The sequence below is a fragment of the Anomaloglossus baeobatrachus genome, chromosome 7 (assembly GCF_048569485.1).
Source record: "Anomaloglossus baeobatrachus isolate aAnoBae1 chromosome 7, aAnoBae1.hap1, whole genome shotgun sequence".
NCBI classification, from domain to species: Eukaryota; Metazoa; Chordata; class Amphibia; order Anura; family Aromobatidae; genus Anomaloglossus; species Anomaloglossus baeobatrachus.
This window is the reverse complement of record NC_134359.1, coordinates 62,416,338-62,441,736: the sequence shown is the minus strand read 5'-3', so window position 1 is coordinate 62,441,736 and position 25,399 is coordinate 62,416,338. Positions and strand designations below refer to the sequence as shown.

The 25,399-nt window shown below is 47.5% G+C and overlaps 1 protein-coding gene across 1 annotated transcript in view; it reads left to right on the top strand.

Moving 5' to 3' along the window:
• Positions 1 to 7,151: 7,151 nt before the first annotated feature.
• The window catches only part of WIPF1 (WAS/WASL interacting protein family member 1), a 113,416-nt gene continuing 95,168 nt past the window's right edge, over positions 7,152 to 25,399 (top strand). Inside the window, exon 1 of the mRNA XM_075317357.1 lies at positions 7,152 to 7,257. The gene's annotated coding sequence lies outside the window, so the exon portion shown is untranslated. The remainder of the gene's footprint in view (positions 7,258 to 25,399) is intronic.

The window sequence follows — 25,399 nt, the reverse complement described above, 5'->3', positions numbered from 1 at the left end:
AGAAAAGTGACAGTAGTAAAGCCTGAAGTTGGTCCGGGTGTGTGCCCCGGACTGAGACAGCAAGGTCAGCAGACGGCGGTGATAGTCTGCAGGGGGACTGCTTGGAGGTTGCTGGAAGGACCGCGGATGGGTGGTGACCCGGCGGTACCGGAGCAGTATACGAAGAACAGTCAGCACCAGGGCAGGGGCCTTTCGGATCCCGGCAAGGCTAGGAGTCGCCATAATTTGCCAAATCCGTCAGTGAAGGGGACCTCTGTCTCCTAACAACCAAGTCCCGATTGAAGGCAACAGTCCGACCGTGAAGGGTAGACACCGCCACCGCCAAGGCACCAGTTTCCCAGGGCCAGCGCCTGCGGGCAAAAGAGGGGCTCCTCCGGCCCATATCCAAGCCGGGGAGCGGGTAACCGGTGGGAACCCATCGCTACCAAGAGACTTTACATTGGTGCAGGGAAGAGACCGTCACCGCTAACTGCAGGGAACAGCAGCACCGTAACCGTCCGAGGGACCCGTCCAACCAGCCGTTTGTTTACCGAGAACTGTGTCGTGTTTACTGGCTGAGTGAGTACCTCCGTGCCGTGCGGCACAGCGCTGCCCCTGCGCCCCTGCACCTCCACAGGCCCCATACCCGCCTGTCCACCATACCAACCCCATCACTGGGCCCCGGGATCATCAAAACCCCTACCCACGGAGGGGCAAATCAACAACTGGCTGCTCCATACCATCACTCCCGGGCTCCCCAGACAGAGCAGCGGTGGTGTCCACTTAATCACCACAACCGTGGGTGGCGTCACGGACAATAAACTATCCCAAAACCCAATCCCCTTTCACTCACGGGCGAGGAGCGCCGCTCGAGTCCCCGGGATCCGGCCCATCGCTCGAGCCACCGAGCAGCAGCAGGCCGCAGCAGCCGCACCCGAGCAGTGGGAGAGTGCGGCGTCCCCTCCTCCGCCCGCGACACAGGGATCAGCCTCAGGTGAGTGGCAGGAGGTGACTCCACTCCCTGGCGCCAGGGCTCACGTTGTATTGTGTTCCCTGTGTATTGCGGTGCTCGCCTGGAGTTACCTCATACCTGTCAGAACCCCAGTAGTCACTGCCTGATCTGATACTGTTGAAACGTCTAGTGAGTTAATCATCCATCCTAGTCCAGTTTAAAAATATCCATGGATTTCTAATAACGTCTTTCTGATCTAGTGCCAATGAAATGTCTGAAGGCTGCAACAAAAAAGCTTAATGTTGTCAGCCTGTGAAAGGTTACTTGTCCCCAAGACCCTTGTGACTTATGTAACTGCAATTTCCTACTTCTATATGTTGGTGGTGTCACAACTTTACTCTAGAAAGGAACCAATGATATGATGAAACAAATCATAGTGTGCAAAAATAAAAAAAAACTACAGTAGATGTGGGCACTATATTCATCATATTTTTAAAAGTCATATTTATATTCAGGGGTGTTTGATGCTACTCACTTTCACATCGATGTTATGCCATTGTAGCACCCACAGGGCAAGGGGTTGACCTTACTCATCGCCGGACCTGGTGATATCGGGTCTGGGGATATCACGGGTGGCCCTGCCCGACTTTATGGCCCCGAGGCGTACAATAAAAGGGAAATAGTGATGGGATGGAAGTTTGTCTCGTGACGTCACCTGCGGTATGCAGCCAGGGATTAGCCGCCGCTGCTATCGCTGTCCTCCGGGGCAGATGGTTGTAGCAGGTAAGATGTTTCTGCTTCACACAGGTGGAGCGGGTCCCGAGGAGGATGATGAGTAGTGATGGCTGGCGCCGAAATGAAGATTGGACCGAGGTCCTGACTGTGTCTCTCACCCCAAGCTGTGCCTGGGGTTGACTGGCTCAGTGTGAAAATGCTCCTTCCATTTTCCCCAAGTGGTGCCTGCCCCCCAGGTGGTTGTCCTAGTGACCAGGAAAGTCCCATGATTCGTGATGGCCACCCCCCTATCTACCCCAGGTCACTCCCCCGGTGGGAAAGCACCTAACTGTGTTTAATGTTTGAATGTGAGAATCACCAGCAATTAACCTCTCCTTACCCGGAAGTAACCTCTCCTTACCCGGGATTAGTAGTACATCTTAAGGGAGATGCAGTACCCTATGGCGACTGAAGCCTCAGGGGCGCCACATTATATGCTGGTGTGACCCCGGCCTAAGGCCCTCTTCACACATCCTTGTAAAAAAAGCATGTGTTGCATGGTTCATTTTGGACATCCAGATGGCCATTCATGTCTCCGTGTGTGTCATCCACATTTCCGTGTGACACAGTCGTGTGACAGGTAGGTAGGTAGATGATAGATAGATATGGGCAGCATGATGGCTCAGTGGTTAGCATTGCAGTCTTGCAGCACTGTGGTCCTGGATTCAAATTCCATCAAGGACAACACCTGCAAGGAGTTTGTATGTTCTCCCCGTGTTTGTGTGAGTTTCTTCTAACATTCCAAATACAGATAGGGAATGTAGATTGTGAGCCCCAATGGGGACAGTGTTGCTGATGTATGTAAAGCGCTGATGAATATGTTGGCGCTGTATAAAAATAAAGATTATTATTATTGATAGATAATAGATACAGTAGATAGACAGTAGATGAATAGATAATCAATAGATAGTTTATACAGCTATTTAGCACAGTTAATAAATAAGTTTAGAAAAAAAATGACACTTTTTATTGTTTTCACTAGTCTACTTAGGAGACTTGACGCTGCGATCATCTGATCACTTGTGATGTGCAGAGCATCAGCATCACCCTCGCTCTCTACAGCAGAAATCATGACTTCCTATGAACGTCGGCTCACAGTTGACGTTCACAGGAACTATGTCATGCCGATGCCTCAGTCTTGCTAAGCTTTGTGTTAAAATAAATTATTTTCAGAATTTCCCTAATTTATGGCCCCATGAAAATCTTTTCCTTGGTCTTGGCCTCGCTGGTCTGTGGAAACTTATTCCTGAGGTGTGCAAAACCCTCGCCAACACGATCCGTCACCTTGACAAAGTTCTTCATCAGAAAGTTTTATGTAGAGTGGCGGAAGGAAAACTGCTCATGGAGCTACCAGAGGCTGCTGCAGGACATTGTTTCTTCGAGGAGTCAAACTGGGTTTTTTGTGAAATGATATTTGCGGTCTCTGCTGTCCCATTCGCAGAGAGAACAGCAAAATATAGTCGAGCTGGAACCCAAGCACCAAGGCTATTACCGATCACCACAAATATTCCACTCATAGTTTTCGTAACAGATATTTTACAGCAGAAGGTGCATAGTTTGATATGTTTCTTTCAAACGTACTGCAAGAGGAACAGATGGATTTTCGCTACCATTGTGGAGAAGTGTCGCTTTTACACTAGTTTTGGAAGAATCTATAAAAATCCTCCATTGTTGAGGTTTGCGCTCTTCTCCCACTGCATCTAGCAGAGAGTTTGCTTTGTTGCAGTTAACTAAGGGGTACTTTGCACGTTGCGACATCGCTAGCATCGGCTAGCGATGCCGAGCGCGATAGTCCCCGCCCCCGTCGCGCATGCGATATCTTGTGATAGCTGCCGTAGCGAACATTATTGCTACGGCAGCTTCACACGCACTTACCTGCCCTGCGACGTTGCTCTGGCCGGCAACCCACCTCCTTCCTAAGGGGGCGGGTCGTGCGGCGTCACAGCGACGTCACACGGCAGGCGGCCAATAGAAGCGGAGGGGCGGAGATGAGCGGGACGCAAACATCCCGCCCACCTCCTTCCTTCCGCATAGCCGGTGGAGGCAGGTAAGGAGATGTTCCTCGCTCCTGCGGCTTCACACACAGCGATGTGTGCTGCCGCAGGAACGAGGAACAACATCGTATCTCCTATTGGTGCAATATTATGAAAATGACCGACGCTACACAGATCACCGCTTTTGCGATCGTTTATCGGCGCATCTAGGCTTTAGACGTTGCGACGTCGTTACCGGCGCCGGATGTGCGTCACTTTCGATTTGACCCGACGATATCGATGTCGCAGCGTGCAAAGTACCCCTAAGTCACATTCCATTGTAAATAGGTGTTCAAGCTCCTGCTGCCAATGGCGGAAAGAATATATTTTGGTCCCCTGCTCCAGCAAGTGCCAGCCTTTCAGCCTTGATGCCAAAAGCTCCAACCGACTTTTTGATAAGTTCAGATCACGAAGTAAATAATTTAGATCAACCTGGTTTAGTTTGTGAAGCTCTCCAGACTTTTGGCCTAGAAATTCAGGATCTTCTCGATAAGCTTCTTCTTCAACCAAATCAGAGTCTGAATCTTCTTCCAGATTCGAGGTGTCCCTGTCTGTAAAAAAATTTAAGGCATCTGTAATTTTTTGGAAACTGAAAAAACTTATACAGATGACTTGGACTGATCACTTTACAGTTTGCAGTGAATGTAGCTGATGTCTTCATATCAGAATGATGGGCTGTAGACACGGATCACTGACAATCACAATTATTATGGTTTTCCAATGTGTCCGTACAAAACATTGTCTGTCCATGACTTTTTGATAAGCCGTCCAGAAAAAATAGAAAGTCACATTGGCAACCTTGCTCTTTGGGTGCGGTGTGAGAATAAATACTGTGAAAAGGAAGAGTCAAGATGGTGACACAAGTCAGCGCAAGGCACTTCACTGGGGAGAAGCTGAATCCATCTGCAAACAAGGAAGGATTCCAAAGTTGTGTGTTCTCTTGCAATTTTTTGAGGATCACAACTCCATAATGGAAGTCACTGTAAATAAAACGGAAGCAGTTTTTAAGAAGCTTCGATATGGTTTCCAATGTCTTGTGAGGGAGCCAGTTACCCTCTAGTCACCAGGAGATGGTAGGCCTCTGACCCCACCAGGGACGGACACAGACAGACAACCAAACTCCCATTTTCTCTTAGGTTATGAGTAAGAAGTTTTACTTCGAAACGCATCAACCGTGATTGTACTTTTCACTGATGATTATGCCATTTCTTTGCGACATGTAAAATATTAGTTTTACATGTTATTGAAGTGCTGGGTCAACTACTATTTTTTGGATTTCTTGTCATGGAGCCAGTTACCCTCTAGTTACTAGGGGATGCTCGGCCTCTGACTCCACAAGGGACGGACACAGACAGAACGGGACGGGACTCCACAAGGGACGGACACAGACAGAACGGGACGGGACTCCACAAGGGACGGACACAGATGGCACCTTGCAAGAAAAGTATAGTCGCCCTTTGAAGTCTGCTAGAAGTTGCTTGCTTTTTTGGAGACGTAAGTGGGCCTCTACATATGATCATATGTCATCGCTTCATCTTCTGGTTCTGCGGAGATGTCCTGATCCAGATCTTTGCTTTAGGTACAACTGGTGGCAGCAGGAGCTACAAGCAGGTAATCGGTGGTGGCGCCAGGTGTTGGACCTCGACAGTTCTGTTTCTAATTTTGATAACTTATCTCAACCAAGTTCTGGACAACCCCATGAACAAGTCACGTGTCTCTAATGCAACTTCTTTACAGCCTAGCTCACCATGTTTTAGGGAATTTTTACTGCAGTGAAACAATCAGGGAGCTGGAAAAAACGTGGCTCAATCTGTTCTGCTGTTAAGATGATGGTCCAATCCATAGTATAGGAGAAGGGGTGCTTTATTGACACGTTTCAAAGTGATTCCCCACTTCTTCTTTAGAATAGGCATCAAATTTGGTGTTAGGTGCCTATTCTAAAGAAGAAGTGGGGAATCACTTTGAAATGCGTCAGCAAAGCATCTTTTCGTTTATACTATGGATTGGACCACTATCTTAATTACAGTTGAGGCCACTGTACACGCTGCGATATCGGTATCGATATCGCTAGCGAGCGTACCCGCCCCTGTCGGTTGTGCGTCACGGGCAAATCGCTGCCCGTGGCGCACAACATTGCTAACACCTGTCACACAGATTTACCTTCCCTGCGACGTCACTGTGGTTGGCGAACTGCCTCCATTCTAAGGGTGGCGCTTCGTGCGGCGTCACAGCGACGTCACACGGCAGCCGTCCAATAGAAGCGGAGGGGCGGAGATGAGCGGGCGGAACATCCCGCCCACCTCCTTCTTTCCTCATTGCCGGCGGCCGCAGGGAAGATGTAGTTCCTCGTTTCTGCGGTGTCACACATAGCGATGTGTGCTGCCGCAGAAACGACGAACAACCTGCGTCCTGCAGCAGCAACGATATTTGAGAAAGGAACAATGCATCAACGATCAACGATAAGGTAATTTTGATCGTTAACGGTCGTTCCTGCGTTTAACACGCAACGACGTCGCTAACGAGGCCGGATGTGCGTCACAAATTCCGTGACCCCAACGACATCTCATTAGCGATGTCGTTGCGTGTAAAGCGGCCTTTAGCCACGTTTTGCCTGGTTCCTATTTGTTTCATTCAGCCTTCGGGCTCGTGGAGCTTGCGGCAGCCTTTGCACCGGTTGTGGGTCACACAACCACACAAGGTGAGCGGCCACCTTTTTCACCCTTTTCCCTGTCATGTCATGCCTATTGCGCTTGTTTTATCCACAGCTTTATACATTAATGCCGCTTCCAGAGGTTACACAAATATGAAGATGATATGAAAAATTTTATCAAAATATTGCTCGGTGTGATTTTTTAGGGCTTGCTAAGGAAAACATGCCAAAAAACAACAACACGGTGCTATGCCAAAAAATGAAAGCGTGCCCTAAAATCCACAACGCGAGAAAAGCAGAGTAATGAAATTGCTAAATAATATTTTTCTATCCACTCCCTTTTAACATCTGGACCCTGCATTTTTCTACATATCATAGTAATAATATCCCGTGGAAGCAAAACCTGCAAAAAGTCGATGACGAATCCGCGTACGCGATAGAAGAACAGATCCGCGCTTTGTACTTTTACGAGTTCTTTACAAGAACACTAAAGCTCGAGGATGAGAAGACACAGCGAGACGTAGAGCGAAGGCTTTGTGCTAACATTAGTCCATCCTGATAAAAGCAGAAAACATGAGCCATTCATCGCAGCCATTCATCCTGTATTGATCCAGATGCAGTTTATAGCTCCCCTACAATGGCTCCGGCTCACAGCAGAGGCTGATCCGCAGCAGCCACATGTGGGAACTGTTGCATCACTTCAATGTTTCCGGACTGAGGGGAAGTCAGAATTTTTTTTTTTTTTTTTTTTGCAGAACTCTAGGAGAAGTCTGGAAAACAAGACACAACTGCCGGTGACTGGGACAATCGAGGAGGGAGACAGGACAACATCTGGAAGGAGTCCTCACCATCTTCCTCCCTCATTGCCAGTAAGTGACAAGAAGACAGTGGCTGTGAGAGCGGCTGATATATCTGTGCTGGGCTGGGTGTGGTAATGGGGTGTTAATACTGCGCGCCAGGCTGTCAGATCCCTGGCATTTATCCCCTTTTATGCTACTTGTCTTGCACTGCCATGTCATCTAATGCAGAGGAACAATTCCAGTTGTCCCAGGCCACGCTCAGGACAATCCTCCGCAGGTATTTGCTGATTGTAGCCTTCTCTCCCTGGGTTTGCATTACTTTCCTCCTGTCTGCTCTTTCACCCATTCAGTGCACTTTTCTTAGTCTTCTGCGACTTAAGTTTGCTTCGCTTCTCGTGATTTTTTTCCTCACTGATTTGCATCCTGTTAAGATTCGTATCTCTTCTTCCTCCATGAGACATTTGTTATTTGATTTTGAGGTTAAGAATTTTGTTTTTACTTTTTCAAATATTGTCATGGGTTTCTTTCTTGCCAATAGTGATGAGCGGGCACTACCATGCTCGGTAATCGTAACTAGTGATGAGCGGGCACTACCATGCTCGGTAATCGTAACTAGTGATGAGCGGGCACTACCATGCTCGGGTGCTCGTAATTAGTGATGAGCGGGCACTGCCATGCTCGGGTGCTCTGTACTCGTAACTAGTGATGAGCGGGCACTACCATGCTCGGGTGCTCTGCACTCGTAAATAGTGATGAGCGGGCACTACCATGCTCAGGTACTCAGTACTCGTAACTAGTGATGAGCGGCACTACCATGCTCGGGTGCTCAGTACTGGTAACTAGTGATGAGCGGCACTACCATGCTCAGGCCCTCGGTACTTGTAACTAGTGATGAGCGGCCACTACCATGCTCAGGTACTCAGTACTCGTAACTAGTGATGAGCGAGCACTACCATGCTCAGGAGCTCGTTACTCGTAGCAAGTGATGAGTGGGCACTACCATGTTCGGGAGCTCAGTACTCGTAACTAGTGATGAGCGGGCACAACCATGCTCGGGTGCTCAGTACTCGTAACTAGTGATGAGCAGGCACTACCATGCTCAGGTACTCAGTACTCGTAACTAGTGATGAGCGAGCACTACCATGCTCGGGAGATCGTTACTCATAGCAAGTGATGAGTGAGCACTACCATGTTCGGGAGCTCAGTACTCGTAACTAGTGATGAGCGGGCACAACCATGCTCGGGTGCTCAGTACTCGTAACTAGTGATGAGCGGGCACAACCATGCTCGGGTGCTGGGTACTCATATCTAGTGATGAGCGGGCACTACCATGCTCAGGCGCTTGGTACTCGTAACTAGTGATGAACGAGCACTACCATGCTCAGGCGCTTGGTACTCGTAACTAGTGATGAGCGAGCACTACCATGCTCAGGCGCTTGGTACTCGTAACTAGTGATGAGCGAGCACTACCACGCTCAGGCGCTTGGTACTCGTAACTAGTGATGAGCGAGCACTACCATGCTCAGGCGCTTGGTACTCGTAACTAGTGATGAGCGAGCACTACCATGCTCGGGTGCTCTGTACTCGTAACTAGAGATGAGCGGGCACTACCATGCTCGGGTGCTCAGTACTCGTAACTAGTGATGAGCGAGCACTACCATGCTTGGGTGCTCTGTACTCGTAACTAGAGATGAGCGGGCACTACCATGCTCGGGTGCTCAGTACTCGTAACTAGTGATGAGTGAGCACTACCATGCTCGGGTGCTCAGTACTCGTAACTAGTGATGAGCAAGCACTACCATGCTCGGGCGCTTGGTACTCGTAACTAGTGATGAGCGGACACTACCATGCTCGGGCGCTTGGTACTCGTTAAGTGCTCAAACGGGCAACTCGAGTACTGAGTATAATGGAATTCAATGGGGAAATCTGAAAAAATGCTCGAATTCCCCATTGACTTCCTTTATACTTGGGTACTTGAGTCAGACCCATCTGCACGTCCAACTGCTCTTCCAAAAAAATACTTGAGTTCCTCATTGTACTATACTCAGTACCCGAGTCGCAACCATCCGAGCATCCAACTGTCCTTCTGGAAAAATGCTCAAGTTCCCCATTGACTTCCATTATACTTGGGTACTCGAGTTGCGCCCATCCAAGCATCCAACTGCTCTTCTGGAAAATGAGTGCGTTGCCCATTGTCTTCCATTCTACTCAGTACTCGAGTTGCGCTCATCCAAGCATCAAACTGCCCTTCTGGAAAAATGCTCAAGTTCCCCATTGACTTCTTTTGTACTTGGGTACTCAAGTCGCACCCATCCAAGCATCCATCTGCTCTTCCAAAAAAGAGATTGAGTTCCTCATTGACTCCCATTATACTGGGTACATGAATCGCACCCTTCTAAGTATCCAACTGCTCTTCCAGAAAAATGCTTGAGTTGCCCATTGACTTCCATTATACAGGGATACTTGAGTCATGTCCATCTGAACATCCAACTGCTCTTATGGAAAAATGCTCAAGTTCCCCATTGACTTCTATTATACAGGGGTACTAGAGTTGCGCCCATCCGAGCGTCTAACTGCCCTTCTGGAAAAAATGTTTGAGTTGCCGATTGACTTACATTATACTCGGGTTTGAGTGACGCCCTTCGAGCATCCAACTGTTAGTCCAAAAAAAATGCTTGAGACCCCCATTGACTTCATTATACTCGGGTACTCAAGTCATGCCCATCTGAGCATCCAACTGCTCTTCCGGAAAAATGCTATTGACTTCCATTATACTTGGTACATGGGTTGTGCCCATCCAAGCATTCAACTGCTGGTTATGAGTACGGAGTTCCTGAGCATGGTAGTGCCCGCTCATCACTAGTTATGAGTACCGAGCACCAGAGCATGGTAGTGCTCGCTCATCACTAGTTACAAGTACCGTCACCCGAGCATGGTAGTGCTCACCCATCACTAGTTACAAGTACCGGCACCCGAGCATGGTAGTGCTCACTCATCACTAGTTACCAGTACAGAGCACCCGAGCATGGTAGTGCTCACTCATCACTAGTTACCAGTACAGAGCACCCGAGCATGGTAGTGCCCGCTCATCATTAGTTAAAAGTACTCAGCACCCGAGCATGGTAGTGCCCACTCATCACTAGTTACAAGTACTCAGCACCCGAGCATGGTAGTGCCCGCTCATCACTATTTCCGAGTATCGATCACCAGAGCATGGTAGTGCTCGCTCATCACTAGTTACAAGTACTCAGCACCCGAGCATGGTAGTGCCTGCTCATCACTAGTTATGAGTACTGAGCACCCGAGCATGGTAGTGCCTGCTCATCACTAGTTATGAGTACTCAGCACCCGAGCATGGTAGTTCCCGCTCATCACTAGTTATGAGTACCGAGCACCCGAGCATGGTAGTTCCCGCTCATCACTAGTTACGAGTATCGAGCACCGAGCATGGTAGTGCCCGCTCATCACTAGTTACGAGTATTGAGCACCCGAGCATGGTAGTGCCCGCTCATCACTAGTTACAAGTATCGAGCACCAGAGCATGGTAGTGTCCGCTCATCACTAGTTACGAGTATCGAGCACCAGAGCATGGTAGTGCCCGCTCATCACTAGTTACGAGTATCGAGCACCAGAGCATGGTAGTGCCCGCTCATCACTAGTTACGAGTATTGAGCACCCGAGCATGGTAGTGCCCGCTCATCACTAGTTACAAGTATCGAGCACCAGAGCATGGTAGTGTCCGCTCATCACTAGTTACGAGTATCGAGCACCAGAGCATGGTAGTGCCCGCTCATCACTAGTTACAAGTATCGAGCACCAGAGCATGGTAGTGCCCGCTCATCACTAGTTACGAGTATCGAGCACCAGAGCATGGTAGTGCCCGCTCATCACTAGTTACGAGTATCGAGCACCAGAGCATGGTAGTGCCCGCTCATCACTAGTTACGAGTATCGAGCACCAGAGCATAGTAGTGCCCGATCATCACTAGTTACGAGTATCGAGCACCAGAGCATGGTAGTGCCCGCTCATCACTAGTTACGAGTATCGAGCACCAGAGCATGGTAGTGCCCGCTCATCACTAGTTACGAGTATCGAGCACCAGAGCATGGTAGTGCCCGATCATCACTAAACAGCAATAATCTAAACTAATCCTTATCTAAGGGCTGACAAGTGATGATTTCTGGCTATTGGAGACCTGATCATTGATTGAGACACTTATCAGACATGCTTCAAACCTTTTCTCGTTCGTCCTTAACACTACTGTAAATGTACAATCTACAGTGACTTTTAAGGGTGATGTAAGGTCATAATTTTGGCACTAATGGTCAAATTGTTCCCATTGAAGACATTACATAAAGAGTCGTTCTAAAATCTTAAATCTGCCTCCTGCAAGAACAAGTAGAAAACCTCTAAAAATAAAAGGATCGCAGTTAGAACACTGTTATTCAATGAGGCAATACAGATAAACATTTTTTTTTCACTGACCAATAGGTCATAGGCATGTGAAAAGAAAAATCACAGCATGCATGAGTTTCTCCCAAAGATTAAATAGCACTCAACCATTCAAGTCTATGAAAAAAATCGAACCCCACTTGGATGACATCTGAGTGCAGTCCGATTTTCACAGACTGACATAGTGGAGAAACTTTCTTTTTCTCTCCACCTGATCACAGTCTGATCAGAACCTGAATAGCGTTGGCCCATTTTTCTCGGATGGAGAGAAAACTATCATGTGCATCTACAGTTAGGGTAGAAAGGAGATAATAGGGTGTTTCCCACTGAGAAATAATGTTTATAAGGCACTGTAGAAAAATAAAAGCAGCTGCTATTTTGGCAAACCTGGACTATCCATGTATTAGAGGATTTAAATTGTCATATTTCACCAAGTATTAAAGGGAATCTGTCACCAGGTTTTGACACGAAATCTGAGAGCAGCATAATATATGGGCAGAGACCCTGATTCCAGCGATGTGTCACTTACTGGGCTGCTTAATGTAGTTTTGATAAAATCACTATTTAATCAGCAGGATAATATCATTACAGGACTACTTGGCATGCTGCAGGTAGTCCAGCATATTCATGAACTCTGTATAACTGCTAGATCTGCAGCAGAGAAAACATTGATTTTATCAAAATGACAGCAAACAGCTCAGTAAGTGACACATCGCTGGAATCAGGGTTTCTGTCTCTACATTATGCTGCTCTCAGATGGGGGAGCAAAAACCTGGTGACAGATTCCCTTTAACAGATGATCCCTGGAGGGTTTAGAAGTCAGATCTGCAGTATCGTCTGATGATGGAAAACATTTACTTTATATTACATTTTAAGATTATTGTAATGTACGACCTTGTTTGTTATCATACATTCTTTTTGATGTGATATATACTTTATTTATTGAAGGTAAATATTAAGCATGGCTGTAGTGATGTACATTGCCAAAATCTGCTCTCCTTTGAGTAAAAACACAGTAAGGCTATGTGCGCACGTTGCGTACAAGCCCTGCAGAAATTTCTGCAGCGATCTGAAGAGCACATGTGCGCTTTAGATCGCTGCAGAAATGTCCGTAGTGAGCGCCGATTCCATGCGCTCTGCCTGCAGCTCCTCCCATAGACAGAGCAGGAGCTGCCGGCAAAGCGCAGGAAAGAAGTGACATGTCACTTCTTTTTGCGCAGCGCTTCGGCAGTAGCCGAAGCGCTGCGCTCTTAGACGCCACGTGCGCACGGCCCCTGCACAATCTCCATAGACTGTGCAGGGGCCGCAGGACGCATGCAGTTACGCTGCGCTACAAAGCGCAGCGTAACTGCATGTTTTTACGCAACGTGCGCACATAGCCTAAATGTTTTGGTGCATTTTTGCAGCTTTTTTTGGAGGCAGATTATGTTTAATACCATTTAATTTATTTACAAATAAAGCTGCAAAAATGTTTTTTTGCAGCATTTTTTCTCTTTCTCATTGATTTGTATGGATGAAGAATGCGCTATAAAAACGCTGAAAGAATTGACATGCACTCTCAAATTCTGTCCGAGAAAAAGAAACTAAGCGTGTGCGTGAGATGTCAGAAACGCTGCGAAAACGCAGAATGTGAACACAGCCTGACAAAGCAAAGTAGATGTGATGGAATGAATTAGAGCAGACTTAATGCACATGATAATACAGACACCTGCAGAAAAAAAAAGCTGAGAAAAAAAGCAGCGTTTTCACACGTGGGATCATGGCCTAATAATCCTCGTTAATTATTAAAGAGCAGAACCTCCATTGGAGGACAGCAGCATTGTTATCAGCTGCTCTGTTAGAGGAACATTTCCATTTTGTTTATTTTTACGTTTAGATTGAATATTTGTTTCTCTTTTTGCTTTATTTTGTTTGGCAGCTCCATCGCCTGACAGATCTGCGTCCTTTCCCCACCCCCACCATTACACTGCTGCACGTACATCGGTGGGCTATTTTTTCAGTTTTGTACTTTCAGAAGCAGAAGTGGAAACTTTTCTGTCATTTTAAATATTTACAAAACACTTGGGGCTTTTGCTCAACAAGCCAAAACAAAGCTCTAGAATAGGCCTCAGGACTATATATATATATATATACATACACTAGCTGTAGTGCCTTGCGTTGCCCTCTCTCTCCCAGCCTCTGTCTTCCTCTCTGTCTGTCTTCCTGTCTCTTTCCCTGTTTGTCTGTCTCTTTCTCTGTCTCTCTGTCTGTCTCTCCCTGTCTGTCTCTTCACCTGTCTGTCGCTTTCCTTGTCTGTCTCTTTCCCTGTATCTCTGTTCGTCTCTTTCCATCTGCCTCTGTCTGTCTCTGTCTGTCTGCCTCTTTCTGTTTGTCTATCTCTTTCTGTCTCTTTCTCGGTCTTCTCTCTCCCTGTCTGTCTTTATCTGTCTGTCTCTTTACCTGTCTGTCTCTTTCCTTGTCTGTCTCTTTCCGTCTGCCTCTGTCTGTGTCTGTCTGTCTCTGTTTGTAGGTCTCTTACCCTGTCTGCCTCTTTCTCTGTTTGTCTGGCCCTCTGTCTGTCTGTCTCGTTCATGTCTGTCTCTGTGTGTCTCTCTGTCTCTGTGTGTCTGTCTCTGTGTGTCTGTCTCTCCACCAACATATTACCTCACACATAAGCTTCTTATATACTAACAATTTCTTTTGCTCCTATAGCAACCACTCACAGCTGCTATTAATGACCTGTAGCTCCCAGCTCCATTCACTTAATGGAGGCAGGTTTTTTTGGCGAATAACTGTAAAGCGTGGGGTTAAATTTTCCCTCAAAACATAATCTATGATGTTCATGAGTCACATGGGGCGTCTGTGCAAAATTTCCTGATTGTAATTGTGACAGTGTGAATTCCTTTAGCGGACATACACACATACACTCAGCTTATATCTGTATCTATCTATTTATCTATCCATCCATCTATTCGTCCGTATATCTCCATCTATCCATGTCTGTCTTTCTATCTATCTATCTATCTCGATCTATCTATCTCGATCTATCTATCTATCTATCCATCCCTCTATATATCTATACTTCACGAAATTGTTCCATATACTGATTCTAATTTGTAATTGACTCGGCTTGGTACTTTGATTGATGGCTAATGCTTTTAAAGGGAATCAGTCAGCAGTTTTTTGCTATGTAATCTGATGTAGGAGCTGAGACCCTAATTTCAGTGATGCTGCTCTGTGTGTTGCTGTTTCAATAAAATATGTGTTTTATCAGCAGGAGATTATTATCACTAGAGGACTGGCGGACAAGGACAGAAAAGGGCTATATGGGCTCTTTGCAGCCCAGCAGCTAATTAAAATGCACAGCTCCATCTGCTTTGGATGTAGAAATGGGCCTCAATCTCTTGGGCCTAACGTGGAACCAATAGTATTTCCACCCCTAACTAGAGGACTAGGTGTTTCCTGCCATCTAGTCAACTGCTTTGTGTAACCTCGCCCCCACCACTGATTAGAAGCTTTCTGTCATTGTACAGTCTACACAGAGAGCTGCCAATCAGTGGTGGGGGCGAGGTTATAGAGCTCAACATTCAGAGAACTGCTAAATCTGGAGCAGAGAAAACTGTGATTGTATCAAAATCACAGCAAACAGCCCAACAAGTGACATATCACTGAAATTGAGGTCTCAGACCCTACATCATGATACTGTCATATTACATAGTAAAAACCTGATATTTGCACAATGTTTTTGCATTGTACATTTGCCCTATAGGTATAAAACTATCTCTTGCACTTGGTACTAGGGCAGAAAGTATGCTGCAGAATATGTTGGCGCTACATAAATAAAAGTATTATTATTATAAATGACACCTACAGATCTCCCTACTATGAGAGCTAAGCGTGTTAAAGGGAACCGGTCGTGCATAAGACACCTTATCAAAAGTGTTGTTTTTTAATTATGATAATATACTATGGGACAGCGGACATAACCCTGGAGACTACTCCATCAACAAAAGGATTTCACACTGCAAACCTTATTAAGTAGATCTCTTAGAGCTGTACTCACTGTTAAAGTTTGTGTCAGAATGACTGTGAAATCCTATGTGAACATTCATAAATATAACGTATATGGACTGACAGCTCCTCAGTGTCCCTCCTCCCCTGTTGAAACCTCACATTGATCAGTACAAGCTGCAGCTGTCACTCAGGCTGTATAGACACACTCATGAGCTTTAGCAGTCTTTAGCAGGGGTCTAGAATCACACAGCCATTTTGACATGGATTTGCAAAGTTAGTACACCAACCTCATCAGGTCTAAGAGATTTATTTGATGTTGTTCGCGGTATGTATTGTGAAATCTGGTGACTAATCTGAATAGGATAGGAAACATATTTTTGCATATATTGCAAAACTGCTTAGGAAATAAACAAGTCATATCATGCATGATCCACCTGCATAGTTATTCTGGAATCAGTCCCAGACATATATCGAAAGTAGAGTAATTTCAATCAGGATTCAGTCCTCCTCCCCTCATTAACCTACATCATGTTTATTTGGATCTGCACTGATGGAAAGATATATTCTATATTTATAATAATAATATTTATACACTTATATAGCGGCATTAATTCTACAGCACTTTACATACATTGACAACACTGTCCCCATTGGGGCTCACAATCTAAATTCCCTATCAGAATGTCTTTGTAGTATGGGAGGAAACCGGAGAACCTGGAGGAAACCCACACAAATATGAGGAGAACATACAAACTCCTTGCAGATGTTGTCATTGGTGGGAGTTGAACCCAGGACCCCAGCGCTGCAAAGCAATAGTGCTAACCACTGAGCCACCATGTTGCCCTTCTTTATGAAAGAAGACCATTAAAGTAAATATGTCAGTGAGATCAAACTCATCCCCACTACGTCGAACCGCATATATGAGTATGTAGCTCTTTTATATTGTCTATCTGCTGCTGCTCTTTCTTGATAAATTGGCATTTTCATCCATATGCAAATGAGGCTGTAAGTGCTCTGGCCCTGAAAGACCACTTCAAGAGCCACTGCCTCCAGTAGTTGTTTCACACATGCTAGATTCATCCACTTTTAATTGAGTTTTACTTACGCCCCTGCCTCTCCACTGCTGCCCCCGGCCTATGATGATAGGCTAAGCAGTGACATTATAAAAACAGTATTATCAAAAATCTCTCAGTTGTGGTTGTGTCTTTATAAATGATCTCATCAAAACTAATTCAATATTTTATGTCTATTAACTGACCTAAACAAATATGAATCAATTGACACCCTATCATTATAATAATTTTAAAATCAGTATTTTTTATTCAAAATTTTTTTTTAAAAACATAATAAAAAAGGACAATACCACCAGTGTGGAAGCAAACAAAGCCAAAAATAGTACAATCAATTTCCAATCATCAAATGTATATTTTTCAGCATAAATATCTGACTGCAACGACCAGTATCTGACCAGTCCGGCCAAGATATTAAAGGTCAATTATAATGGTTCAAATGTAGCCTGGTAAAGTGCACAATAGCTTGGCAGCTTCCTCAAGATGTAACACTGTGCACTTACTAGCTTTTGTGTCTGTCTTCCTCCCACCTCCGACGCGCGTTTCGTCACCTGAAGAAGACAATTACAAACTACATACTTTATTAAATAGATCTCTTAGACCTGATGAATCTTGTGTATTTCCTTTAAGAAACCCTGTCACAATGGATCCTGATATTAAAGTGAGCTTTTTATGAGTCTAGTTATAGAGTGAAATATCTCATGAGTTCAACTGCATTCGCTCTTTTACCTTCCCAGCCTGACAGCTGCACCTTCTTCTCAGCAGTGTGAGATCTCAGCAGGGAGGAGGGACATTGAGGAGCTCTCAGTCAGGCTAGGTGGGTATACATTGAATTAAGCAGAAAGAAGTATACGGCCATTCTGACGTGGATTTTCAAAGTAAAACATCTAGATCAGGTCTAAGAGATCTGTGTAATAATGTATGCAGGTTGGAATTTGAAATCTGGTGACAGATCTGCTTTTAGTATGTAAATAAAAACTATATTTAGTAGACGTTGAAGACAAATATCATATGCGGATGAATAAACTTTGTTAGAGCTGGAGGGCTGTGGTAAGACCGGAAGGCACAGCAGCTGCTGAAGGATGTCACTAGATGGGCTGCATCATCAGTTAGAGGAATACCCCACAATGGTTCGGATGGTGCCAAGGCAGCTGTGTGGAAATGGACAGCTGCATTTTTTCCAGCAGCTGTGGATATTTTTGAGTCGGGCATTGTAGTACCCACTCAGATATAAAAATGTATATAAAATGTACAAACTGTTTGTAGAACTTCTAGACAAAAGCGGCAATCTGTTCTATACACTATAATCTATATACTATCATCCGAAATGTCACATGGATATTACTGACCTAGAGGAGCTCGCCACACATGAGCTTACGGAGTCGTATCTGCTCTGAAAGGCTAATAATCTCAAAGGAAATATTGCAAAAAAAACTGCATTAACCCTGCAGGATCAAAATGTATACAACGTTTGTTAATGGGGTTGTACACTATTGGTCAATCCTTTATTAATGGGCCCAGGATGGACTATTCCTATGTGCAGAACATTCTGCATTGTTCTGCTATGCTCTCCTACAGATCCAGTATACGTTGCTTATGTTGCAGAGCGTTTTGCAGGATGAATGCTCTACTTATTATTTCCCAGCACTGGGCTTCACGCTGGTTCTGGGAGGTGGTCACGCAGATGCTTCTCGTTCCCGGTGATTGCTCTGCTTCATTAGGGAGCGTGTTAGCTCAGGACGCCGCCAGTTGTACTTCCTTGTTACAGTTGTGCTGTTGGCTCCCGTTGGGCTTAGTGTTCAAATCTTGGCCTCTTGACTCCGGACTGTTGTTGACCCATCTCTGCCTGTTCCCCCCTGTTTCTGTTATGAATTCCCGGCTTCTGACCTTGGACTTCCTCCTGACCACGTCCCTGTATTTTGTGCCTACTCTCCTGGAACCCTGACCATCGGCTTGTATTTTGACCTTGTCTCTGCCCCCCCCTCCCTCCATGTACTGTTGTGGCCTCCTGGTTTATGACCTTGGCCTGTCTGACTACCTCTCCATTTACTGCATGCAAGTAGTGTCTAGGGCCAGCTAGTGACAGTCATCACACTTACTTTCTGGACCACTTCCGCACCTATGTATTCAGCGTTGTATCCTCTGCAAGTCTGATCAACATTAGTCAGAGGCGTCACAGGAGCACTGCGGCAGACCTTTATCAGCGACAGAGGTCACATTTTGTCCCACCATGGTGCCAGTTACAAAAGAAGCAAAAGTATTAGTATAGCACGTGCTTTTATTAGTCATGTGCCACATTTCAGCTCAACAGGCACTTTTATTCAGCCGAAAGTTGACCAATTAATTAAAGGGGTATTGCAATCCATAGGATAAGCCATAAATAATAGTGGGAATGAGGATCCCCGATCCCGATCTTGCGGGCTCCACTCACATGTCTCTCTCTATTCCCTACTCAGGAGTTCCAAAAATAGCAGAACACACTTGCGCTCTCTCTAATTAGAGCTGAGCCGGTTTTCCTTGAGATGATTTCCGTCCTGGGATTTGTGGAATGGTGCGTCAGTCTTGAGCTCTCTACATGTAAACTGTAAGATGTAAGTTTATGTGTTACCTAAAGAAAAGCTAGAAAATAAACATTATACAGAACTTTGATTTAAGTTTGGCTTCGGAGCTTGTTTTCTGCTGTTTCTATTGTTGGACGCCGCGCTTTATATGCAGAATAAAGGTTATGAGTCATGTCTGGAGCAGAAGACTCGAGAAAACAAGAATGAATAACCCTATCGTAGGAAACAAAGGGTAATGAAAGGGGGGAAACGAAGCCTATAACTTAGAGGACATGATACGGCCTCATAATGCTCCATTTTATGTGTCAGAAGCCACTTGCTAGTTTGGTGCTTGAAATTGTCCTTTTTACCTCTTTGGCCCATGCGCGGCCAAAATAGAATGTCCATCTCTGGAACGCTCTACCTCAGCATATCAGACACTCTCCTACCGTGGAAAGCTTCAAGAGGAACCTCAAGACCCACCTCTTCCAACAAGCCTACAACCTACAATAACCCTCAGTCCAGTACACCACTGCGCAACCAGCTCTGTCCTGACCTATCGTACCATCACCCATTCCCTGTAGACTGTGAGCCCTCGCGGGCAGGGTCCTCTCTCCTCCTATACCAGTCTGTTTTGTACTGTTCATGATTGTTGTACGTATACCCTCTTTCACTTGTAAAGCGCCATGGAATAAATGGCGCTATAATAATAAATAATAATAATAATAATATACACGGCTGCATTGCCCACTATCCAGTCCGTAAAAATAGGGCACTTTTGACAAAAATATAAGGTGTTCGTGATTTACCACTAGTGAGCCTCGGTGAGTAGAGCGTGTCTGCTCCCATCCCCCTATCCCTTCTACCAACATTTGTAATCGCAGGATTCTGGTCCCAATAGAGTTATATGGGGACTGGAATATGACCCGGAACCGGATTTTTAAAAACCGGATCCCCGGAATCCGTTGGTCCTGGTTATCTGCGAGTCCGCTCATCACTATTTATTGTGGTCAATGTGCTTGTAAAAAATATTTGTCCGTTAAAAATAAAAAGTCAAGTTGGCAACCCTGATATGCAGTGCTGAATGGATGATTCATACTCCTTCCCACTGCAGAAACTTTATCTGGCCCTGACCCTAAAAACCCTATGGGTTGCCCATAGACATGGGACTTGGTGCTTAGTGGAAGTCCCTTCTCTAATGACAGGTCAAGGTTCTCACTAGGAATGGCAATATGGTTTTGGGATACCTTTTTCTCATACATAGCAACAAGCTGGGGCTGAGGTAATCCACAGTATGAACTATCGGGGGCGGACATACTATATGAGCAGCCTGTGTGCTACACAGGGACCAAAGCCACCTTAAAAACAGCTAGAAGATTAATACTACCTATTAGATTGGATGTAAGGGGGTGAGCTTAGAGACCTTCATCACTCATTATTATTTATGATTATAGCGCCATTTATTCCATGGTGCTTTACATGTGAAAAAGGGTATACATAAATTCAAGTACAATGATCATAAACAATACAAGGCACAGACTGGTACAGTAGGAGAGAGGACCCTGCCCACGAGGGGACACAGTCTACAAGGGATAGGCGAGGATACAGTAGGTGAGGGCAGTGCTGGTTGCACAGTGATGTACTGGTCTGAGGGTTATTGTAGGTTGTAGGTTTGTAGGAAGAGGTGGGTCTTCAGGTTCCTTTCAAAGCTTTCCAAGGTAACTGAGAGTTTGATATGCTGATGTAGACCGTTCCAGAGTATGGGGGAGGCGCGGAAGAAATCTTGTATGCAATTGTGGGAAGAGGAGGCAAAAGAGGAGTGGAGAAGGAGATCTTGTGAGGATCCAAGGTTTCATGCTGGTAAGTGCCGAGAGCCTAGGTCACAGATGTATGGAGGAGACAGGTTGTGGATGGCTTTGTATGTCATAGTTAGTGTTTTGACCTGGAATCTTTGGGCAATGGGAAGCTAGTGGAGGGATTGACAGTGTGGCGAAGCCGGGTAATAGCGGGGGTGGGGGGGGTGGGAGGGGGATTAATCGGGTCACAGAGTTTGGGATAGATTGCAGGGGTGCAAGAGTGTTGGAAGGGAGGCCACAGAGCAGGAGGTTGCAGTAATCGAGACGGGAGATAATGAGGGCATGCACTACTGTTTATGCTGATTCTTGGTTAAGGAATGTACGCATCCGGTAGATATTTTTGAGTTGTAGTTGGTAGGAGGTGAAGAGGGCTTGGATGTGTGGCTTGAAGGATAGAGCAGAGTTGAGGGTTACTCCGAGGCAACGAGCTTGAGAGACTTAAGAGACTAATATTGACTATTGGGGCTACTGGAGAGTAGGTGGTCCATAGAAGGTCTTTGTGTCGCGGGCGGGGAGGAGGGTGTCAGCACACCGCGCTCACCCCTTCTGCTCGGGTCCGGCTGCTCAGTGGTGGCTCGAGCCGTAGGCCGGATCCCGGGGGTTTCTTCGAGCGGCGCTCCTCGCCCGTGAGTGAAAGGGGGGGGGGTTGTTTGGGGTGTTGGGATAATGTCCGTGACGCCACCCACGGTTGTGGTGATTGGTAGCACCACCGCTGCTTATTACGGGGATCCCGGGGATGGTGATGTGGAGCAGCCAGGTGTTGTGTTGCCCCTCCGTGGGTAGGGGTTGGTGATCCCGGGGCCCGGTGATGGCTTGTGAGGTGCAGGGCCTGGTGGGCGCAGGGACGCGGGGGCAGCGCTGTGCCTTGCGGCACGGTGGTACTCACTCAGCCTGAGACACGGACACAGTTTGTACGGTAAACCACACGGCTGGTAGGACGGTCCCACAGACGGCTGCTTTGCTTTCCCGGTAGGTGACGGTGATGTCCCTCTTCCTTGCACCTGTATGTACGGTTGGTTGCGATGGGTCCCCACCGGTAACCCGCTCCCCGGCTTCAAGCTGGGCCGGAGGAGCACTACACTTTGCCCACAGGCGCTGGCCCTCAGAGACTGGTGCCCTGGCGGTGGCGGTGCCTCTGTTGTACGGGTTGGGCTGTTGCCTTCAATCGGGACTTGGTTGTTGGGGGAATCTACGTCCCCTTCACTGACGGATTCGGCAAATTTGGCGACTCCTAGCCTTGCCGGGGTCCGAGAGGCCCCTGCCCTGGTGCTGACTGTCTTTCGGAACACTGCTCCAGACCACCGGGCACACAGCCAACGGGGTCCTTCCAGGAACTTCCAAACGGTCCCCCTCCGGACAGTCACCGCCGTCGCTGACCTTGCTGTTCTGGCCCTACACAAAGCTGGACCTTCAGGCTTCTCTCTCTCTCTGTCACCACACTTGCTCTCCTCCTTTACCACTTTTCTTTCTTTTCTGTCACTTCGTTGTTTACTTTAGCCACACTGGGCTACTCCTCCACTCCTTCTACTTCCTCCTCCCAACTCTATCTCTCACGTCCCTCACTGGACTGCCTGGTACTTCCTGCCTCCAGAGCTGTGATCTCCTTGGTGGGCGGAGCCAACCGCCTGGCCCACCCCCTGGTGTGAATCATCAGCCTCTGGAGGAAGGCAACAAGGATTTGTGGTTCAGCTTAGGTGTGCCTACCTGGGATGTGGGGTGTGGTGGTGTGTGACCTGTGTCCCCTGGCTTGCCCAGGGCGACACATTCCCCCTTAGCAAAACGCAGACCGTCTGCGGGCTGCCGTCCTACACCGGTTTTATTTTTCTGTAAAAAGGGGATAACAGGGTTAAACATCATAACATTTTCAACAATCTTCCCTTACGGGAGGCACATTTTCTTAAACGTTGCAACGGTTTACGGTTACGGTTTCCGCTCTCTCCCACCCAAGTAACCTGGCCCTGATGCTGCCCCTAAAACCCAGGCAGCACCCCTTGACCCACGGTCCAGCACACGGTACCCGAGCGGGATCTGTCCTTCCCTCCAGAGGGTAGCCACCGGTTCCTTTGGTGGCTGGGCCCCAGCCTGCTCTGCTGAGGGCCCTCCCTCCAACCTGCCTCTCCGGAGGCGGCCTGCGGAAAACGGTAACGGTAAACAACATATTTACAAGCCACTAACGTCTGTGGTTGCCCTGCAAGTTCACGGGCTTGTCCATGGATAGTTCCCATGCATTTTTAAACGGTCCCCACGGGGACAACGGTGCCGGCTCCAGCCGCTTGCAAATCAACAAACTAATCAGGTGAACTTCGGATCATTTTCATTTTCATCATTTTTCAAACTTTCAACTTTTCAAACAAACAAGCACTCTTTACATTCCCTGACCCCTTTTACTCACAGAACGGTCTCCCTGTACCTAAGTGGAGGTCTACCTAGGTTGGAACGGGTGGACCTTCGGGGCCCGGTGTCAGTGGTGCTAGACAGTGGGGTGGGGGGAACAATCGGTTCCTCCTCCCGGCTATAGTGTGGAGCAGGCGGGGGCGTAGGGGAGCTGGGTACAGGTTCATCCCTGGGCACTGGCACTGGTTCTGGCTCACGGTTAACCACTTCCACTACTCCTTCATCCACGGGTTGTGGGAACAGTATCACTGGAAGAATCACCGCGCCGTTCTGTGTAGGCCAGTTTGCTGGGAAGTCACCCATTACCGTGTGGATTACCTCTGCTGCCTTCTCCGCTGGTGGAGGAACCGGTACTTCAGCCTCTGCCCTCAACGCTGGAGGGCACCTTTTCAGATGGTCCCGGGAAACTGTGGCCAGGGTGCCCCCTTGGTCACGACTGATCTGGTAGGCCTTCCCATCTTCCCATTCTGTGGGTTGTATGACGTAAGGGACTTGCTCCCACTGATCATCCAGCTTGTGGGCTTTCCTCTTCCGTTTCAGCACTACATCTCCTGGCTGGAAAGGATCCGCGGACGCCTTCTGATTGAACCGGTGCTCCTGCTGTTCTCGACTTCGACTGAGGTTTTTCTCCACATACTCCTGGATTTGCCGGTATTGTGCTCTCCTCCGGCTTTCCCACTCCACCGTCGAAGGGAGTGCTTCGGGGGCCTCCAACCCCATCTCCAGATCCACCGGCAGGCGGCCGGGCCGAGCCCTCATCAGATACACTGGGGTGCACTTCGTCGAGCTAGAGGGAATATTATTGTACATGTCGACCAGGTCGGGTAGCTTTTCCGGCCACAAGTTCCGTTCTTCCAGTGGTAGCGTCTTGAGAAGCCCCAGGACCAAGTGGTTCATTTTCTCGCACATGCCATTGGTTTGGGCGTGGTACGGAGTGGTCCGGATTTTCTTGCAGCCGTACAACTGGCAGAATTCGTGGAACACCTCTGCTTCAAGGGCCGGGCCCTGGTCAGTCAGCACCTTCTCGGGGTACCCATGGGGTCGGCAAAAATAAGCCTGGAACGCTCGAGCAGCGGTTCGACCAGTCAGGTCCTTAACGGGGACTACCACCATAAATCTTGAGTAGTGGTCCACAATGGTCAATGCATAGGTGTACCCACTTCGGCTAGCGGTGAGCTTGACATGGTCTAAGGCGACCAATTCCAGCGGCTGATGGGTGACTATTGGATGTAAGGGTGCCCTCTGGCTAGTCTCGTCCTTTCTCCTTAGCGTACAAGGACCGCATTCCCGGCACCAGGCTTCCACCGATTCACGCATCCCACTCCAATAGAACCGCTCCCTCAACAGCATTTCCAGCTTCTTCCACCCGAAGTGGCCAGCACCATCATGGTATGCCCGCAGGACAGTGGCGACGTCAGCTTGAGGAATGACCAACTGGCATATTTTCTCATGGGTCTTCGGGTTGATCAGCTCACGGTACAGCCTCCCCTGGTGCAGGTAAAGCCGTTTCCGTTCCTTCCACAAGCGTTGGGCTTCGGCTGGGGCGGCAGGGTCTATTCCCGTAGCACCTTGTTCCACCAGAGTCTTGACAAGGCGAACAGCCGGCGCTTGATCCTGAGCTTCCTGCCACTCTTGACTGGGCCGCGGGTCCAGATCCACTCGTTGCTGATGTACTTGTACCCTCTCAGTAGGCGGCTGATGAAACGCAGGTAACTCAATCTCCTCGAGGTGGTCATCCTCGCACCCTTCTTCGGACAGATGGGGCATCCGGGAGAGTGCATCCGCATTGATGTTGACGCGACCGGCCCGGTACTTTATGGTGAAATCATAATTGGCTAGCCGGGCTACCCACCGCTGCTCCAGCGCGCCCAACTTGACCGTGTTCAGGTGCGTCAGCGGATTGTTG